General features: G+C 45.3%; 1 long non-coding RNA gene across 2 annotated transcripts; it reads left to right on the forward strand.

The window, feature by feature from the left end:
• The first annotated feature begins 4623 nt into the window (after window positions 1-4623).
• LOC144297370 (uncharacterized) lies at window positions 4624-10662 on the forward strand. 2 transcript variants are annotated; one of them, XR_013364395.1, is made up of 4 exons: window positions 4624-4881; window positions 5245-5466; window positions 7746-7879; window positions 9783-10662. It is a non-coding gene; the product is annotated as an uncharacterized LOC144297370 (long non-coding RNA). The 2 variants fall into 2 exon arrangements; XR_013364396.1 differs by lacking the exon at window positions 5245-5466.
• The last annotated feature ends 10171 nt before the right edge of the window (window positions 10663-20833 follow it).

The following is a 20833-nucleotide window of genomic DNA, read 5'->3' on the forward strand; positions in this document are numbered from 1 at the left end:
CCTTGTACAGATTGCTTCTTGGGGGAATGGAGCTGACCTCCCTGTAGGGAATTGAAAGTTTGCTTCTACCATGACAGAAGAGAACTATAGCACTGTTAAATGCACCAGCCCATTCTCTCCTGTACTGTACTTCTACTTTGATCCCCAAATAAGGAAACCTCATTATAAGAGGCATCAGACAGAGGAGTCCCCCCACTCCCACAAAGCTGCTTTGTTGTTTTAGAGTTACGGATACTAGAGAATCAGTATGAGCTAGTCATTGTCTTGTTTTGTCTGGACACAAATAGCCAACCTCATTGCTTATTTCTACTAACACAGAAAGGTAAGCATGAGTGGGTATCCTTATCGATATTTTATAGAATGATTAATTTAAATAGTTCTTCTGCAGACATAGTAAATAATTTTTCATGCCCATTTTACAGGTGGTAATCTAAAGAGTAATTTTCAGAGTAAAATCCCAGTATTGGAACACTAAGCTCTTGAGATATACCCCAGTACCCTTACAATCTCTGGAGCTCTTGGGGCACCCCAAAAGCTATGGCTGACAGATTATATCCAAGGGTCTAGTCCTAAAAACCCCACACTCTTACAACTTCGGCTCAAGTCTGTGTTCACAATCAGCACACACAGTTGTCATTCTTAAGTCACCAGGAAAATGTGGCAGTAGAAAAAATCCAGGGCTTTGCTACAGGCCTGAACTCAGTTTCTCATGCAACCAGATGCTGGAATCCATCAGGCTGCCCTGGGAGTCACAGCTGCCTCTAATCTTCCCAGTTCCACTTTGATTTCAAATCTGTGCCACAGATACACCCTGATCCACTGGTTGTATACCTAGGGAGAGTTCTCAGACTCTAGTGAACAGGAAGTTACCTGGCAAGTCTGCTTAACATGCATTTAAATCCCATCCCAGTGTTCCTGGTTCACTAGGACTGCGGTATAATAGGAGAAATCTAAATTTTATCCAGCTCCTCAGGTGATCAGGTGCAGTTATTCTGTGAAGTACATAAGAGGCCCACTACTGAAGGGGGGGGGCGGGGGGTCTCTCTGTCTGGAAATTCTAATCAGGAGATCTGAGACTTCATGCTGCTTTTCTTTTTTATTCTCTTCTTTGTGCTCAGTTTCTTTGCTTAAAAAATCGGAGACAGTAAACCTTTCTTGTAAGGTTCTTTCATGCCAGAGTGAGGGTCCCAGTGACAAAATTCCTGGTATAGGATTGTGTCCTCTTAAAATGATATGCTAGAGTCTTAACCCACAGGACCTAAGAATGTGATGTCACTTGGAAGTAGGGTCTTTACAGAGGTAATCAATCAAATGAGGTCCTTAGGGTGGATCCTAATCCAACATGACTGGTGTCCTTATAAAAAGGGGGAAATTCAGACATAGGCATAGTTACAGGGAGAATGCATGTGAACATTGGCATTATGGGGGCAAAAGCCAAGGAATGCCTAGGACTCAGGAGAGAGACCTAGAACAGATCCTTCCCTGGCATCTTCAGAGAAAGCATGACCCTGGCCACATCTTAATCTTGGACTTCTAGCCTCCAGAACTGAGAGTAAATGAATTTCTGCTGTTTGAGCTGTGTGGTTTGCAGTACTGTGTTATGGCAGCCCCAGGAAATGAACACAATGCCTAAAGCTTCTGGGACACATGAACCCCATGTATTTTTGTCACTGGCATGTCTTGTTAGAGGCTTGTCCCCTGGGGTCAAAACTGATGAACATGGGCTACACCAAGGACAAGCCAAGGGCAGCTGAGTCCCTGATGTTTTACGTTTGGCTGGAGTGGAGACTCTTGTCATGAGAGGTTGACAGGGGGCCCATTTCTTTCTTGTTTCTTTGATTCTCCTGAGTAGTCAAGAGGTTTGTGCCACTCAGTTACTCCAGTACAAAAAGAAATGCCAGATCTCTTCACAGACCATGGGAATCTATTGAATCAGGTGATGGAGGAAGCAATGCATTGTGAGTGAACATTAATCAAACTCTTACCACAAGCCAGGTACTCTTCTCACTGCCATAGAAATGCTGTGATTACCCAGATAGCTCACAGATGACGAAACCAAGTCACAAAGAGATGAAGTCCCTTCACAGAGGTCACACAACTCAAAAGTGGGGAAAATGTCTGTCTGGACCAGTAGGCACAGAGAGAATGGCAGGGAACACAGAGTGATTCATTTAATAAAAATGTTTTCCAAAAAGTTTCATTTGAACTAGTCATTGGAGAAAAAGAAGGAGATTGCAAATAAATAAATAAAAAATAAATAAAAAATAAATAAATAAAAAATAAATAAATAAATAAATAAATAAATAAATAAAGCTATGTGTGGGACGGTAAAGGAAAAGATCTCTAGAGAAAGTAAAGCTTCTGCCCAGTGTGGGTGGGCTCACCGTGTCTAGGGAAGTCTAAGATTTTGGCCTGGTCAGAGCATTAGAGAAAGGCTCAAGTTTGCGGCTGATTTCCAGAGATGGTCACCATGAAGATGACCCCCTTTATTCTGGGATACCCTCCCCTGAACAAGGCCTTGTTATCATCACATCATCATCCTGTCATCATCACTTTTCCATCGATGTTATTTTGCAGTTGATACATGCCTTTCACAGTATCACAGTATCATTTGCTCATTATGTCATGCTATTAGATACACAGAACTTTTAACCAGTTAAAGAAGAAACCCAGTTTCAGGAGATTTCAGTGATTTGTTTGCGATCTCCAGCCAGAGATCTGACTTTTAGAGCCAGGATATAAATCCAGGAGTGCTGACCTTCTCCACCTACCCAGGCTCTTTCTCATCTATCCTCTAGCCAGCCCCCGACTCTGGGCTCTGGGCTGCTAGGAGCTGTTGGGGTTGGGTGTCAGGTCCAGAGTTCTTGCTTCTCCTTGCCCCATTAATTATCCCCACGGCTCCCTGCCCAGAGGAATTCAGAACATGCTGTGGTTATTTGTGGAGCACTTTGTCTCTGGGAGATGGGGGCTTACGCAGCTCAGAAAAAGCAGCACTTGCCCACACAGACAACACTGCCCAAGGCTATTAATATACAAGCACAATAGCTTAATGACAAGGTGGAGTGTGGTTTACCCTGGCCACAGGACTTCTCAGCCATGGAGACTGTATTATTTTATAGCAACCCCAGCAAGAAGACTCTTGCCCCTCTTCTGATTCAGCATGTACCTTAGAAGACGAGAAAGGGCCTTGCATGGAACTCCAATTGTCTGTCTTTGGTATCTTTCCTGGGAGATAAGGACAAATGGAGGCTTGAAGTCTTAAAATAATATTTGATTAGTGCCCCCCTCTTTTTTTTTCCTAAAGCATCCCAAGCATTCCGCATTTGTTGTCTTTCTCAATCTTAGGGTTATCTTTGTTTCTAGGGAAAGGGTAAACATTTTTAATGCATTTATTCACTCATAAAACACTTACTGAGTAGCTACCATGCACCTAAACCATCCGAGGCTCTGATGATACTAAAGGAGGAAGAGAGAGTTCATTTGCTCAAGCTCATAGCCTGGTGGACAAAGACATTTAATACATTGTGGTATCATAGTGCGATGATCTCTGTACCTAACCTAAGCATAAAAGGCTATAATACTACAAAGGAAGGAGTAGTTAACTCTTTCTAGAAAAGACAGAAGTCAAGGAGACTTCAAAGAGAAGAAATCATTGCACTGGCTCTCAGGGATGAATAGACATTTGGCAGGACAAAATGGGGAAGGGCATTCCATCAAAGGGAAGAGCAAGTGCAAAGTCAGGGAGATATGCACTAGCCTGGCAGCCAAGATAAAGGATGTAAATCTCAGAGAGGGAGGGAATAGTATGGAGGGGTACAAAGAAGATGGATAGCAAAGAGCAGACTTGCAAGAATCTGAATGTCTTTGGGCCCTCGTTTTGAAGTTAATATCCTTATGAGCCTTTCCTGCTCTTCTTTCACTAGGTGATATTGCCCACAATGTGTCTAGCTGTGTGCCCATGCCTCAGACTCAGGTGTTTCAAAGCCACCATGAGGGCCATGAAGTTTCCCTGCAGTCCAGACTGCTTTAAGAACTGTGGTGGTGCCCCCAGCAGGGACAATTTGGCTTCAAGAAATGTGGAAGGCAGAGTGATGGCCAAGGCAGAAATGATGGAATGAAGACAGTGAAAACCTATCAGTTGTGACCCATGAAACTCAGACCATTCTGATATATTTGGAGAGTTAGGAGGCTTTGAAGGGCCCTCTAATCAGCATACCAGGCTGGCCTTACTTTCTTATTTGCAACATTTAAGAACCTAGTGATAGACCCACATCTCATTAGTGTAAATTACCCAGGGCCACCTATAACCCTAGTCCTTTGCTCCAATGAAGATTGAAAGGCCTGAGGGACACCAAGATTGAACCATGAAATGTCATTAGCTGAACCTCAGTCCTCACAACTCCCAGAACTAATTATAGAGCTGGGAGTGGCTGGGGCCAGACCCCTCTGATATAAAAAGATTTTATGAAAGGCAAAGGGGGGGAGGCAACAATAATTCTCACCCTATTATATTCCTTTCAATTATTTACAGTACTAGGCACTGGTGGTGAACAAATATAGAGACTGGAATCCAGTGAGGTCACACTGGTGTTCTGGAAGCCAGTGATGCCGTATTGGAATCTGGGGACACCATGAGGCAATGTTTCAGCTGCCCCTGCATTCCTTACCTCCCATTGTTTCTTTCTCTTTCTCCACCTCCCCTTCCCCCAACAGCCAAGGTTAGGAGCACAGACCCCATGGTGAGAATTCTAAGTTTGATCCCATGTCCAGGACTCACATAGATCCTCCATCCAGGGTTTTACGAAGACTCACATTTGTTCTCCTGAGCACAACAGAAAATGAATACTGGATGAATGCAAAACCAACATAGGGATAGTGCTAGTGAGTATGACCTGAAGATCATGTGAGTGCCCTTTGACCATGACAGAGCCCTTGAACAACAGCTCAGTAACATCAAAGGTCTATGTGCTCCTCAATGTTTCACAACCTCCCTAGTAGTAGTTGACACCTCAGCCAGTTGGGTTTTGGATAAAGAAATGTGAGCATGGATACAAGCCACTTGAGGCCTGCCCTTAAAAATATGCTCTTGAATCTTCCAGCTCTTCTATGGTGGCCTTAGATGCCACATGTATCAGGTATAGTTAGAAGATAGGGAAGCTCCTTGACCCATCAATTTTTAGACTATTACATAAACAAGGAATAAATGTGTGTTTTAAGGATTTTTATTTATTTATCTATTTTAAGAGATGGAGAGAACACAAGCATGGGACAGGAGCAGAGGAAGAAGGACGAGCAGACTTCATGCTGAGCATAGAGCCTGACACAAGGCTTGATTCCATGAACCCAAGATCATGATGTCAGCCAAAATCAGAAGTCAAGCACTTAATTGAGCCATTCAGGCACCTCAAAAATAAGTGTTTTTAGTAATGCCATATTATTGATGTCAGGGCTATCTGATGTGACAGTGTAAGCCCCTTAGAGCCCCAGCAGTAGGCATAAACTTTATAAAGAACAAGGAAAGGGACCCCTGGGTGGCGCAGTGGTTTGGCGCCTGCCTTTGGCCCAGGGCACGATCCTGGAGACCCGGGATCGAGTCCCACATCAGGCTCCCGGTGCATGGAGCCTGCTTCTCCCTCTGCCTATGTCTCTGCCTCTCTCTCTCTCTGTGACTATCATAAATAAATAAAAATTTTTTAAAAAAAGAACAAGGAAAAAAAAAGCCTACTGCAATAAATCTTTTTCTTGATCTAATGATTCATGTTTCAGAATAACCCTTGAGCTGCAGGTTAGAGGAAAGGTTATAGTACATGAGTCCTTGGACAGGCCCCCTCTGTCACTGCCTCAGAACTGAAACAATGTAACATCTCCAGGAGTAGTAGACAAAGGGAATCTTTCCTGGAACAGATCCCAACAGGCTCCCTGGAATTCTGTGCTATCAGAAATGGTAAACTAAGTAGCAACAAACTCTGGAAACAATATAAAATAGCCCACGGGTTTGTAGGTGCATGCAGGCACACACTCTTTTTCCCATGTGGGATAATCTTGCAATTTGTGCCTATCTCCAGGAGATTATATGACAGAGAAGACTGATTGGCATGCCCAGTTATAGTGGCTTTTATGGGTCCTTGGTTTCCATACTTCTGAATAGCTCAGGACCTGTTTTTGAAGGACTTAGACATCTTTTTGAACCAATGACATTTTTTTTCTTCTAGAAATCCTTTTCTACATTTCTAAAACTCTCCCTCTCTTCCTTCCACCTCTACCTATAGTCTTCTAGTTTCTCAGCTTGAACCTCTGACAGCCTTCTTATTATCTATTCCTGTGGTCATGAGAAAGGGGCACAATAGATATTTCAGAAGACAAGACCCCCCCCCCCCATGATTTCAATATATCCCCTTTAGAAAGCAGATGAGTCTGATTTGAGAGGACCCCAGCACATAAGGCTTCCTGGAGTCAGGCATTTGGCGATATTTATTAACTTAGTCACTGAGGCAGAAAACCAGAAACAGAGGACAGTTCCAGAGTTCATTCTATTTGGGTCCACAAAGCACCATATCAGGAGTCATTAAAGCCCAGGGATCGCACTAAGATATATACAGAGGAAGTTTCTGCTATACCCTCCCCATGACCATCATTTTCTTCCTAAGTATATGGCCTCCCCAAACAGATCCCTCTCCCCAGGATATTGTCAGCTTCATTTCTACCTGAGTACACTCCCCAAAACCAGCACTGCTCATATCACTCCTTTGCCTAGAAGCTTTCCAAGATTCCCTCCTGCCTTATGGAAAACTTTAACCTGGCATTCAAAGCCTCTGAAATCTGTACCCATTTTACCTTTCCAAGCCCATCCTTCTCTAATCTCTTTTCCCATACTTTCAAACTTCCCACATCACCCATATCCCATACCTCCCCACCACCTCCTGAAAGGTCACCAAGGCCCTGCCCTCTCCGATTGGAAAATTTCTGTAGGTCTTTCAAATTGTCACCCTGCCTTGTAGCCTTCCTGCTCCTTGCTGTCCCTGTGTATAAAAGGTCTCTCCCAGTTAAAAATGCCATAGCTCTTTGAACTTCCCATTTATATTTAACACATTCAACTGCATATTATAATTATTGCAGAGCTGTTTTTTCCTCCATGTTTAGAGAATGAGATCTTTGAGAATGTGAATCCTGCATATTCATGATGACATCCTTCATGGTGTATGCATGTCTGTGCCTTTGCAGGGTAGTTGCTCAATAAATGTATATGCCATTGAATTGAATACAGGGCAGGAGTTAGCTTAACATTAAAATTTAATCAGGCTATTATCCAAAGTGGCAATCAAGAGTTGACTAGACTTTCTTGAAATTTGATCAGATAAATCTTTAAAGAGCAGCCTTTCTTGGAAAAATAAAAGGGAGGGAGGAGGTGTTCAAGTCAACAGAAAAATAAATGGTAGCCACCTCATTTTTAGATCTTAGCCAGGAACCTGTCTTTCTGCAAAGAAGTCTGGCACCACACCCTCTGGAATGACAAATTGCAAGGCTTATGGGTCATGAGGTGGCACGGAAAGAGAGCACTCTCTCCATTTACCAATTGTTTTCCGACTCCCTCCGCTAATCGGGAATCTCCGCTAGAAAATGACACCGGGTGTGTGTTGTTGAGTTTCGCCTGCTCTCAGGCCTGCTGGTGCCTCCCAGACCCTTTGATCCTGGGCTTCTATTGTCTCCTGAAACCAATCCTTTCCATTTTGTATTTTCCCTCCTAGATCACCTGATACCTCTAAGCAACCAGGTGTTTCTTTGAGAAGCCAGAAGCTGATAACCTGGACTTGCTAATCTAACCCCCAGTCCATGTTCTTTGTAGTGGAAGACTCTGGGTGGAGATTCTTTCCACTGGGAGGTGGGTGCCAACTCTCCCTTTCAAACTTGTTCGTCAGCAAACTATAGAGGATGCCAGAGATGTTTGGGGCTACAGAAGCACCATTGGAATAAGTAAATAACTTTACAAGACAGTTATTTCAAGGTAGTATATAATTTAGATGTACAAGTTTTTGGTTAAAAAAGTAAATGAAGGGATCCCTGGATGGCGCAGCAGTCTGGTGCCTGCCTTTGGCCCAGGGCGCGATCCTGGAGACCCGGGATGGAATCCCACATCGGGCTCCCGGTGCATGGAGCCTGCTTCTCCCTCTGCCTGTGTCTCTGCCTCTCTCTCTCTCTCTCTCTGTGACTATCATAAATAAATAAAGATTTAAAAAAAATTAAAAAAAAAAGTAAATGAAATACCGTTACTCCTATTATTTTGTAGATATCACTTGACTGAATACACCTCCATAGCTTGATTATCAATTCCTTGGTACAAAAACAATGTCTTAGACATCTTTTGTGCCCCACACTATGTCTAGTCTTAAACTGAAAATGCTATAAGCACATACACCTTGTTGACTTGTTTCTTTGTTTCTGGATGAGACATTTTCTTGGATTATATACTTTACTAATTTTTTTCCATTAATTGTAACAACCAATTCAAAATAGTTGTTCAATATTTTATTAGTCCTCACTGAAGCTCAGTGAAGAGTAGGGATGATTGTCATTCTCTAGATATTTTCAAATCAAGAGAGTTTGGGATCAAGACCAAAGTGCTTGAGTGATTTCCCAGGCATCACTGAATAAGCCAGTGATAGAACCCCCCAGTTGGGAAAGAAAAATTCATGGGAACAGAGCAGGGATTTTTTATGTGGTAGGTAAATCCACTGAGCACAGTTAAGTGAAACATATGATTGGAGTTTCTAGAAGGGAGAGTCTAAATCCATCTTGATGCCAACTGGGTTCCCTATATCTAAAGAGAAACGGGTATAACAGAGTCTCAACACTATTTCAGGCCATTCTTCTTGCTCAAAGGGACAACCCATGAGCAACTCTTCCCAGAATTAGCCTCAGAAGGGTATGAAAGTGTGTGCTGAGGCACATGAGAGCAGAGGCCTGAGGTTGGGCTTGATCTCACGACTTGCATTTGACATTCAGCCAAGTACCAATTAACTTCTCCATATGTTTCCCAGAACACAGAGGGCCTTCTTCTAGCATAGGCAAGGCCTGTCTTCAAACACATCCAAAGTTGAGAGACATGTTATGCCAGCAGGCAGTGTCCTGGTTAGTTAGACACCTTAAACAAATGGATCAGGGCCTGCTATGGGACCATGTCAATACCGAGGAATAGATAGATACTGCATTTACACATAATTTCCAAGATTCCTCTAAAACTCCATGATTTTGGTCAAACTAAATGCATATCCCTTGGCTGGCTGGTCCTAGTGGTACACAATAATGCTTCTGTGACTTTAAATTCATGGGTTAATTCTAGGCATCTTCACAATCTGTGTTGCAATCTACTTGCATTAACATTCAAAACACTTTCAAAGGTTTTGTGTAGGCAATAAAGTGGACTGGTACAATATGAAGACCAAAGTCTTTCTTTGCCAATAAGACAGCTTGATTTTATCCAACCACCCCCTCCCCCCACCGAGTAAATCAGTTAGGTGTATGACATGAGAGTTCCCTTAAACTTGGAAGAAGCAAAGAATTTGGGATCAGAAAACCTTACTTAGTTCAGGTGCTTTGTTGATTAATTGTGCAACTTTGAGCAAATTACTGAACCTCCCTGAGTCTCAGTTTCTTCATTTGAAAAATAAGAACCTAATACCTAATTCACACGGGTATAAAAGGATTAAATGGGGTAATGTATGTATAAGTGCTTTGAAAATGGTAAAGAATGATACAAATGCGCCTTCCCATTGTTTTATTCACAGTGCTCCTGCCTGACTGCATCCACTTAACCCACTCTCCAAGATCTAGAATCAGATTTCAACCATATGGAATCATCCACGATGCAGCAGATGGGTTTACAAGTCTCTTGGTCTCTTCGTGTAACTAACAGCCAAGAAGTCTAAAGCTTGCATTGTTTACATGGAAGATGTTTCTTGCTCTTCTCTTGCCCGTTCCCACGCCATACCATCAGAACTTGCCACCTTTTTTGTTTTTTCAGTGCAGTTCTTTAACTGGGATCCTCTGCACATAGACTCCATCCAACTATTTCCTCCCCCTATCAGTGGCTACCTCGCTATAAGTTTAGCTCTACGATTTACAGCTTTTTCATAGTTGATGCCTGAATTGTGTTTCACAACAACCCTAGGAAGTAAAAAAAGAGTGATATTGTCATTCTTCTCTTATGGGCAGAGAGCCTGAGGTGCAGAGAGGCTTACTACTGAGAGATGCTGCAAGAATGGCTCATCTGACTCCAAGTCCAGTGCTCTTTTTCGATGCCATGCAGTCTTTTCTTCATAGAGGCAAACTGCCTAGAGCCTGAGGGAACTTCAAGAGATTTCTATCTTGCAGTGAGATAACAAAGACCCAGAGAAGGCACCGAGGGGACTTCCTCATGACTATATCTGTCATTGCTATTATTCCACCTCTGACCCTCAGAAGTCTCCATGTGAGCTGCTTCTGTGTATGTGGCCTGCATTTTGCTAGGGAGCTGGGAGATACAGAAGAAATTTGAATAATTCTCTGACAGTTAAGGAACTTACTAACAAGCAAGGGAGATAAAAATTAATGTATTAAAATCCTTAAAACAGCTCAAGGGAACATGGGAGGCATTCTCTCTAAGACCAAAATTTCTTAGACTCTGAATTCAAGTCTGGTCTCATTATTTGAGGTTCAAAAGTATAGTCCACATGGTAGATTTAAGTTTAAGCCCTCCCTGACTGGTCATGTTCTAAATTCCCACAGTGACCACCTGTGTCACTCCTTCAGCTCGTGTGGGTAAGATGGCTTTCCTATTTTAGTGGAGACAGGAAGGATACCGTGAGAAGGAAACCAAGAAAGTATAGTCTTTAGTAGCATTTTTCATGAGTGTTGCAGGCTTCCCCATAGAAAATAACTTCTTGGGTTAGCTTCCTGGTTTTTCCTTAATCAAGTAGACCTATTTCCTACTTAGCAGAATATTTCTAAAGGGGGAATTAAACATTTTACCTAATGATTGCTGAAGGAACCTGTGCTTTGTCACCCAACTTGCCTTGGGAAGGTGTATTGATCATGTTCTCAGGCCTTGAAGACTTGCAGGTTGTCCTGGAGCCCAGAGAATAGGACTGCCTGAGGCTAGAACATCTACTAGGCACCCCACTAATGATGCTCTTCTCACACTCCACCTTGATTGTCAGAAAGCATCTCATAAGACTGTCTAATAATGGCATTCCTGGGCTGGCAGAGATGGCCCTTGGATAGGCAATGGCCACATGCTGGGTTAGTCCCAAATTTCTATTCTAATATTCTGTCTGCTAAGGCAGAGAGAGAGCTGAGCTGATGCAATTTTATGCTCTCTGAACACACTTACCAAAGCCACCTGGTCCTTAGGAGAGGCAAGATGGAATAAAAGTGAAGGAAGGCTCCAGGCCCATAGTCCAGGTTGGAACCTAGGATGAAGGAACAGAATAGATGGTGAGAATTCAGTAGCCTCATGATGCTGAGGCTTTGTGAACCCCCAAATAACAGGTGCTACGGGTGTACTGCACCAGTCAAGTTCCAGAGGCCACGCCGTGTAGCATTTGGTGTGAGAAAAAGCTGGCCATGAACTCCTGCTGGTCCACATACACATTGCACAATCTTGGACTGGTTGTTTTAACATCAGACAGTTTCTGTGAGCTTGTCTCCATTGGAGGACTATGAGTGCTTGTTACAATGTTTGTAGGCACTCAAAAATGCTGGCTGGTTATTATCACTTTTATCCTATGCCATGTATAGAGATAAATATGATCCAAGCAGATCAAAAAGTTACAAAGACAATTCCTGGCCTAGCAGTTTCCTAAAGTGAATCAACTAAGTTTGTATGTGTGTGTTTGTGTGTAAGAAACAGTAGCATAGGAGGCTAGGTTACCCAGCAATAGTCAAGAAAGTTTCAAAGCTGAAAGACAAGGCTGTAGCCCTATCTTTGCTTCTGCACTGCCTAGCCGGCTAGCTAGCCTTGGACTGGTCCTGCAACCTCTGTCTTTCTCAATTCCCTTATCTACTTAAATAGGGATAACAGTTCCTCCCTTGTCGATTGCACAGAAAAGTTTTTGCTGAGAGCAAATACCATTTGGTAGGTCAAAATGCTCTGGAAACGTAAAGTACTATACAATTATAAGGGATAGTAATTATTTGAACCCAAATGAGGCTCTGGACACTGAAATGTCCTATGTTAGGACTAAAGTAATATACTTTTGATTATCTGTGTTTTACCGTTCACTCTCCATAGCTTGCCATCCTGAGATCTCTCTTCCCTCCCTGTGGTCCAAGTCCCCAGTATTACAGCATTACAGCTTGGTCCACAGTGTGGTGACTACATTGGCCACAAGCTTTGGGGAAAATTAGAAGACAGCAAACATTGGAAAAGCACCTTCAAAACATGTGGTAAAAGCGCAAATGTGGTGATCATCTGTGGGGAAAACAATGGAATAGCAACTTGATTAATGATTCCCTTGGAAGTTATAGGGCACAGAAGCAATCTGGCCTTCATGGAGGAAGAGGAAGGCAGTGAGTTCAACCGCTCTCACCGAGCCTGAGCCTGGACCATGTGGCCCACTACTTCCATCCCTTCCCTCAGGGCAGTGCTGCCTCCCTCAAAGATTTTCTCAAAAGACCATTGAATTTTCCTGGACTGACCTCTATGAATGTTCTTTCAGTTACCCTAGGAATTTGGCTGTAACTGTGATTAGATTCCTTAAACCAGCCCACCTTACACTCCGGGAATGTCTGAACTATCCTGGCAAGCTACGGGGGCATCCAGAGGACACTCAGCTGTTCCTCTGCAATGTTGCTCAGAGAGTGATGACTATTACCATAAAAGGGAACTCCCATCTCACACTAGGCTCTGAGAGTCCTGGTGCCCGGGGCCATGTTGTGAAAATCTGTATCCTCTGCTCAGTGTCTATAATAGCGATTTACACAAGGGTGGAGAGTGGAGGGCAGAGGATTAGTAGAAGGAGAAATAGTACGTTCATCCCTCTCCAAGAGGACTTGGTATTCTTACTCTGGGGCTACTTTTGATCTTCTGTTCCTGGAATCCATCCCCCTATACCACCCAAAGTAGCTGATCAAGATTTATAAAATATATCACTACTTCAGAACATACCCCACGTATTTTCTATAACCACATTAAATTTAACTTGCAGAAAATCATATTTATTGACTTCCTGCCCCATGGTAGGCACTGTGGTGGGGGAGTCACTACCTTCTTAGAGCCTCAGACCAGGAGAATCTCATTCAGACATTTATCAATTACCTAGGTTAGGGTTGGTATTCTGGTGGATGCTGAGGAAATAGATACTTTGACTGTCAAGGCCAACCCTTTATTGTACAGGGGAGGCTGCCAAACCTCGAAGGGCTGTGAATTTCCCAAGATCACACAGAGAGTGGCAGAGCCAGACCCAGCACCCGCATCACCCACCTCCCATTTCGGTGCTTGGTCATGACACTGCTGCTCTACCCAGCTTCTTTTGGGAGTCTGTCCTTGCTGGCAGAAGGGGAAGAGCATCAGTCTTTCATCAGAAGATCTGGGGTCAGGTCTTAGGTCTTCCAGTCATTCAGAGAAAGTTCCAGAAGCAATACTGTATACCTAATAATGCTTTACCTCTGTTTTCCTGGCATCATATTACACTTGTGAGTGTTTTCTGGGTAAGCTGATGGGCTGGAGGAAAGAAGGAAAGAGGAAAGAGCCCGGTGGGTTGACTGAAGGCAAGGGAAGCATAGGACATTGGGGGACAGTGTGAGAGACTTCTGGCGAGATCTTCATTCAAGCAGAAATCACCTAAAATGTTCTTTTCTGACCAAGGGCTATGAAATGCTTGGGAAAGCTGGTGGAAGTTAAAAACATATCTGAGCTGGTGTTGGGGATAAGCGTGAGGTGTGGCTTGAAGCCTCAACTTAAGCAAGTAACTGGGCTGGTCCCTATCTCCACATATTCCAGCACTACTCTCTGCTCTGCAGAATATGCCTTCCTGGGGCTTTGGACTGAAAAGGATAGAGAAGCATAAAGCATAGAGAAGATAAAGGAGGTTCTCTTTCCCCCTCCTCACTCCTAACCAAAGAGAAAGTGGCACCGCGCCCCTGATGGTGCTTTCTCCAAGACGGAGTCACACAGCTTCCACTGTGGCTCAGGTGAGGAAAAGCGTGCCTCCGCGATGCTGGCATGGCTCCAGCTTCCTCCACTCTGTGCTCTTCCTGCCAATTAACGCATCCGTCCTTCCCCACAGGTGGGGAAATGGCCCGTGACTGCTGTCTGGCTGCCGGGGCCAGCACAGCTCCGACCCTGAAACCCCACCCAGGGGTGAGCTACAGGGGTAAGGGGACCCCTCCGGAGAGGAGCACGTGGGTCCGGAACCAACTCTCCCCCTCCTCCTTGCAGGGGAGAAGAGGGGGAAGACCAGGCTGGGGATGGCAGAGAAATTTGGGGGCTGGTTTAAGGGAAACAGACTGAGCTGCTTACAGCCTGCCGAGGCTGCCAGCAGCCCCAGATGGCGCAGAACCTGCTGCTCTTGCTGAAAATTGATTTTGGAGGCAGTGAGGGAAGGAGGAGGGGAAGCGGGGAAAGGGGTTGTTGAGCAGGGGGTGGGGTGGGAAGACTTGCCAAATGGAGGGTGGAATTTAGAAGCTTTGATAAAGACACTTAGTCCAAACACTCTGGGGGCAGAGATAAAGCCCTCAATAGAAAGGGTGAGGGGATCTGGCCTCTGTGTTCTTCCTCTGTTTCACCTTGCTACTTTCTCTCCATTCTCCGTCCATCCCATTACTGATCTTGGAGGACACCCCGCCATGCTGCCTCTATGCTGTGGGGTGCAGCAGGCTGGTGGAGGGGGTGACTGGCCTTGGAAAGCACCATCAGCCAGGGACCACCCCCTGTGCCCCCAGCCCTCAGGGGGCAAGTGACCCTAAGGAAACTTACCTTTCAGCGCCTCTCATTTGGGCAAGGCCTTCCTGTGCCCTGCATCTAGCTCTCTATCCATAATTTTGCATTCCTTTCCTTGAAGAAGGCACCACATTTATGTAAGCTTCAGCCACACAACACCTATTGCCCCCCTCCCACCTCACCCCGTTTATTCACTCATTCTGCAAAACTAACTGGGCAACCCCAGAGGCCAAGCACCTCACTAAGCCCTGGGAACAGACCGCCCACTACTGGATGTGATCCTCATTGAATTCCTAGGACTCTATGAAGACTAGCACAGATTTACCAGAGATTCGAGCAGTGGAAACAAAGTTGGTAGAATGAAGAGATCACATGCTGGTGGAAGCTGAGAAGGAAAAGTGTCAGGGTGGTGATTATATTTGAGGTAAGACCTGAGCTGCAGCAAAGATCGAAGGGAAGACGTGGTCTGCAAGGTGGAGGGAGGAGGACAGGGCCCCTTCAGGCAAATGTGAGGACATAAGTGCCTGGAGTGGAGCGGAGCGGTGGGGAGCAGTACCTTTTGGCCCAAATGGGAATATTCAGGGTGGCCAGTGGCTCCTTGTGTGGCCATGCTGTGTGGTTTGCACTCATCTCTGCAGATAGCAAGGCTCCCCTGGGCTGAGGTAACAAGACTGGTCACTGGGGCACAGTCCCTGAGGAATGCCTTGCAGACTGGTTTGAGGGGGACAGGAAATTGGAGGACAGATATGAAGGCAGGTAACAATTCAGGTGAAAGATAAATAAAGCAGGGGGAATGGGAACAATCTGACTTCCACCAAGAAGGCAGGCAAGATCTTCATTTTTATGGGGACATGAAGATCAAGTGAGGGTAGTGAGTCCTGTAGGGCAAGTGCTCAGGAAAGCACTTAGTGTGAAGAGTCAGTTAAAGGCTCCCAGCTAGCTGTGGAGCAGACAGCCTGGGTCTTCAGACTTGATGTTACAGACACATTTCCAACTTCCGGTAGAACCTCCAAACAGCCAGGGAGAGAGTTGGACATGACTCCCTGCTTCTATATTATAAAGGAGGAAACTGGCTTAGACAAAGGGCCTGCTCAAGGCCTGCCCGCCGCCCCCCCCCCCCCCCCCCCCCCCGCGAAGACGCCACAGGTGGAGTCATGGAGTCAGGGAGAGAACTCCGGCTCTAGTCCAGGGTTCTCCCCAAGCTAGATGTCCATTAGGATTCATGGTGCATCCTGGACAGTCTGCATGGCTGTGATTGGACAAAGGTGCCTGCATTCTCCAAGGACCTCTTAGGCTCTGTGTGCCACGGCAGAGGGACCATCACACCCTGTTTCTGCATCTCCCCAAACGTGTGGAGCTGGAAAGCCTACCTCACTGAAATGACTCTCCTTTCATCTCATTTGATTCTTGCCTTATCATTAAAAAGTAGCAATCCTCTAGCCAAATGCAGAATGAGGAACATGACCTTCTCTTGACTAGCAAGTGTTGCTTTTTTTTTTTTTTAAAGAAAGAATTAAGAGTTGTAACAAGGCATCTGCCCAGCCTAGGAAGGGCCACTTTCCCCAGAGGCATGCTGCTGCTTGCCTCTAATGCCTGGGTGCAGATTTTTAATCTGCTCAAAAGTGTCAGCATCATCTCTGATCTGAAGAGCTGACTCTCTCCTCCTGTGCTTAGCTGCATCTTGGAAGGGAAGGTGAGATTGGTTCTGTGCATTAGCCCTTCCTTGTGATCCAGTCAACACTGGCCCCTGGGAGACCAGTCCATTTAAGACCCTGAGCAGTGGGGATCCCTGGGTGGTGCAGCGGTTTGGCGCCTGCCTTTGGCCCAGGGCATGATCCTGGAGACCGGGGATCGAATCCCACGTCGGGCTCCCGGTGCATGGAGCCTGCTTCTCCCTCTGCCTGTGTCTCTGCCTCCCTCTCTCTCTCTCTCTCTCTCTCTCTCTCTCTGTGGCTATCATAAAAAAAAAAAAAAAAAGACCCTGAGCAGTGGAATTGCTCCTAGCCACTGAGACGTTCCCCAGGAGCTGAGTGTAGAGTAGTTTCTGTTACCTGACCTACATTTATTCATACATGATTTAGGCAGGGAACACTATGAGGGCCAGGGATTATCAGGGAGAGACCCAGTCTTGCAGGGCCACTGGTTTGAGGAGTTCATCACCATGCCGTCCTGCCTTTAAGGGATGTCTCACCCCTGGAAGAACCATACTCACCCCAGCCCCACAAAGATGATTCCATCTGAATAGAAACAAAAGCTTGAGTGAGGGAGAGAGATTTCTCCCCTCCAACTTGCCACAGAAGGCAGAACACAGAAGTGCTGGGCTGAGGCGCCCCAAAGTTAGCCTGTAGGGTCCCAGCTTCTCTTGTCTCAATACATTCTAACTTGGCAAAACCTTACATATTGACCCCATAAAGCCTCCATGCTCTCTCCTCCTTCTGCCAAAACTACACTCCGGAATGCATATGATGAAGTCTTTTATTCTAACCTACAACTTTTGCAGCTACCTCTCACAAGGCTGCTTACACCATAATAGGGAATAAATCTAAGGTGCTAATCTGTATATAGAATGCACTAGATCTTGGGGAGCAGGAATCAGGAAGATCTCTCTAAAATCATGTTAGAGTGGAAAGAGCACAGGAGTGAGAGTGAGGAGGAGTCTTCATTTCTGGAAGGGTTCTGCTGTTAATCTGCTGGCCACCTCTAGCAGATCACCTAAACTCTTTGGATCTTTGTTTCCTCCTTCGAGAAATGGCCATGATAGTCCCAGCTTCCCACCATGGTTATCAGGATGAAAAGAGATGAAGTGTATCAAGCACATAGCATTGCAGCCACAACTAACAGAAAGTCTGTAATTGCTTCCTTCATCTCTTTACGCAGTTGCTCACAAAATCCCCTCACAGGGCATCTGCCTTGTCCACTTGTAGACTGTCCTTGGATCTGAGCCCCATCCCTTTGCATCCACAAAACTCCTGATCCAGAGTCAGTCCTTAGCACCCATCTCTTTAGAAACCCAGAAATCCCATTCATCAAGAGACAGAGTTTTCTCGAATAAAGCCTGAAAAGCATGGGAGACTGCAGGGAGAGAGATACAGCTGAATCTTACTCCAGTCTTGTCTCTGGGCAACTGAGAACCCTGCTTGTAGCTTACTCCAAATCAGCATCTTGCTTATTGCCCCCTGTGGCTCTTCCCCCGCCTTGGCCTTGGCAGAGACCGAGCCAACAAGGCAGCAGCAGACCTTCCAGTGCGGTGTCAGAGGTTAGGGCGGGGGCAGCCGGGGCTTGGCGGGAACAGACAGGCTGCGTCAGACTGGAACCCCAGCTTGGATGCCTGCTGAGCTCTGGTCGATCTTGGAAGTTTTCTTGAGCCTCTCTCATTTCCTAATTTTATTTTATTTTTTTTAAAGATTTTATTTATTTATTCATGAGAGACACAGAGAGAAAGAGAGAGAGAGAGAGAGAGGCAGAGACACAGGCAGAGGGAGAAGCAGGCTCCCCGCAGGGAGCCCGACGCGGGACTCGATCCCGGGTCTCCAGGATCACGCCCTGGGCTGCAGGCGGCGCTAAACCGCTGCGCCACCGGGGCTGCCCTCATTTCCTAATTTTAAACCATGAAGTGCCCGGGCGACCTGTGGCTATTATCATTGTGGTTACTGTCTGTCATTAGGAAGTTACGGAAGTTGATGGGCCTCCACAGGGACGATAGAGGCCACCTACAAGGTTTCCCGGGGGAACCAGCAAGGCTCCCACACCTCCTCAATATTTTCCTGGGTTGGACTTTCTTTTTAAGACTCAGTCTTCAGGTTCAGACTTTGATCTTTCTGGGAGCACACATACTCTGACACTCCTTGATCCTTTGTAGGATGACTATATGCTAAGAGAATGAGGGCCCTCTGTCAGGTCAGTAGGTAAGAGTCTTTAGCAATCGGCAGAGAAATTTGAAAAACAAAGGCAATCAAAAGTTAAGACCACATTTTTCTAAGGGCCTAGTTTTCCCTTAGTCCCAAGAGATCTAAAGGGATTTTTATCCCCTGCAAAGCTGAAATGCATTCAAAACCTCCTCCCTTCTCCCCCGACCCAGAAGTCTTAAAAAGAAAACCAAGAGATATCAAAGCAGGGAAGCCTAGGACGCTCCATTTGCCCCCAGGTCCATACTTCACCTTTCTCACTGTGTCTAAAGTTGATTTCTTTGTGATGTGAGGCAGGTGAGTATTTTCACAGCAATTTTGCTCTATTCCCTGCTTCTGAGCTCTTGGAGATTTGCAAAACTCTTTTATGCCTTCTCACATGCTCATCATCCCCGGTCTTACCAATAGAAAGTGGAAGGAAGGGGATGCAAATATAGGTTCCTTTTTCTCCAAATCCCATGTTCTACACCAGTGGGATGGATGAGAAATGCAGGGCCATTATCTTTACAGAATCGCACAAGCCAGCAGCCAGGAGAGGGGGCTCCACAGGGCCATGCATTAGTCCTCCTGGGCATCATTAGCATGCAGCCTGCGCTCTTCAAGACAGCACAAGGTTCAGTCTGTCAGTGAGTGATCTATGATGTGTCACTTGTGCTATTAACAGGCATTTTCCATTTTGGCAGTCTCAGCACATTTAGCTCCTCTTCCACAAGAGCACCGCTCTGTCCTCCATTAATAACCACTTCAAACTCGTGCAGTCCCCACCTGGGCAATTCCATCTCAGGCTTTCCTCCCAGGGCAGGGCTGGACTCCACAGTCATTGGTGGTGATGGGGATATTCTCTGTCCAGAGGAATGAGCTGCTATTCTGTAGCCTGAAAAATACAGGACAGGGGAAGACTGCCCTACACACTGTGAGCTTTCAATAAATCTCTATTAATGAGTGAATTAATTAAAGGTAGAAGTGAAAAAGGATTTTGCTTGGTGGGGGTTGTCTGTTGCTCTCTGGATCAGATCCCATAGCAGGAGATGAGGAAGGAGAAAAGGATGATAGTACAGGCCCTGCCTTGTTGGTACTTTTGCTTAGCAAGGGTGGGAAGACCTGTATAAAAATATGTAGCAGAGGGACCCAGAAGGGGACTGGTTCTACACACTCATGGAGGGTTTCAGACATAATAAGACCTGCTGGGACATTTCAGAGCATGTGAGCCAGAAATAATAAAAAATCTCCCTTGTTCTACGTGTTCTGCCAGTTTAGACACTTTATCTGGTTACTCCCTCCTCAAAAATCCCCAGTGGTTATGAAGGGAAGTCCTAGCCTCTCCTTCATATGAGTTGCTATCTTACTATCCAGGCTCTAAGCTCTACTAGCTTTTCCATCCCACTAGCAATGAGGTGTGAGAATCCAGAAAAAAAGTGATCTGGAAACAAAACTCCTGATTACTAAAACCCTGGATTTCTTCCCAAGTGGACTTCAAGTCATAATCAGAATCTGTCCTCCCCTTGGCATTCAAAGCCTGCTGTAATCTAATGCCATTGTCTTACCTAAACTCAGATCCCATTTCTCTCACAGGAAAGGATGACAATACAAGGATGTCTCCATTTCTTCCCTTGGGTTACTGCCCATCACTTGAACGCCTTTGCTCCTCTTTTCGCACTTCTTTCAGGTCCAGCCGGAAGTTAGCCCATCTTCTCTGAGGAGCTGTCCTCACTATCTTAGCTCATATTCTTCTTTATCATAAGTCTCTACAGCACAGATAACTTATTCTCATTAACTGATGGAGGCCACATTTTCCTCTTGTTATATTCTATATTTTGCCTAGCATGGTGCTTAGCACTGAGAAACAACTGTGCAACACAAAAGGCTCACTAAAAAAAATGCCACCTATGGCTAACTGATCAATCACACTGATTCTCTAGTGGTGTAGTTTAGACGATGTGGGGAGCAGAGAAGCTAGAAGGAGAGAGGAGAAATGCAACCTGAAATATCAACCTAGATGTTTCTCGTACTATTA

This window comes from Canis aureus, chromosome 25 (genome assembly GCF_053574225.1).
Source record: "Canis aureus isolate CA01 chromosome 25, VMU_Caureus_v.1.0, whole genome shotgun sequence".
Classification (NCBI taxonomy): Eukaryota; Metazoa; Chordata; class Mammalia; order Carnivora; family Canidae; genus Canis; species Canis aureus.